The 526-nt window shown below is 28.7% G+C and overlaps 1 protein-coding gene across 1 annotated transcript in view; it reads right to left on the reverse strand.

The window, feature by feature from the left end:
* The window catches only part of LOC119592696 (ADP-dependent glucokinase-like), a 20,142-nt gene that overhangs the window by 13,407 nt on the left and 6,209 nt on the right, over window positions 1–526 (reverse strand). The window lies entirely within an intron of this gene.

Genomic DNA, 526 nt, shown 5'->3' on the forward strand with positions numbered 1-526 from the left:
TCACAAATCAACAAACAAGTGAAATATTATCTATTTGTACAATAACAAGAACAACAAATAGATAAATCATATATTGATATCTAAAACCATTATACAGGTAAATAGATTTATCATTTATAGCTCACTTATGAAAACATTATGTGCTAACAGTTTCATAAATCATTCATGTTGTGAAGGAGATATTCATATATATGTAAACTAATTTGTAAATATCTACACATATGTATGTAAACTAAATATGTAGATATCCTCACATTCTATTCATTATTAATATGTGGAGCACCAAAATGTGAAGGTTTTTTTTTAACCAGATGATGGCCTGAATGCTAATCTTCAAGATTGTAAAAAAAAACAAAACTACAATGATCCTTAACCAGTTGTTGCAAACCACAGGTTGAGGAGTGCTAAGTCTCAAAAAGTTCATAGGGCTTGCATTAAACCCTACTTCACCTATATCAAACAATGAGTCCCTTTTATTGAATACAGTAAAAAAAAAGGACTAACAGAGAGATTAACATGTATGACT

The sequence above is a fragment of the Penaeus monodon genome, chromosome 30 (assembly GCF_015228065.2).
Source record: "Penaeus monodon isolate SGIC_2016 chromosome 30, NSTDA_Pmon_1, whole genome shotgun sequence".
Lineage (NCBI taxonomy): Eukaryota > Metazoa > Arthropoda > Malacostraca > Decapoda > Penaeidae > Penaeus > Penaeus monodon.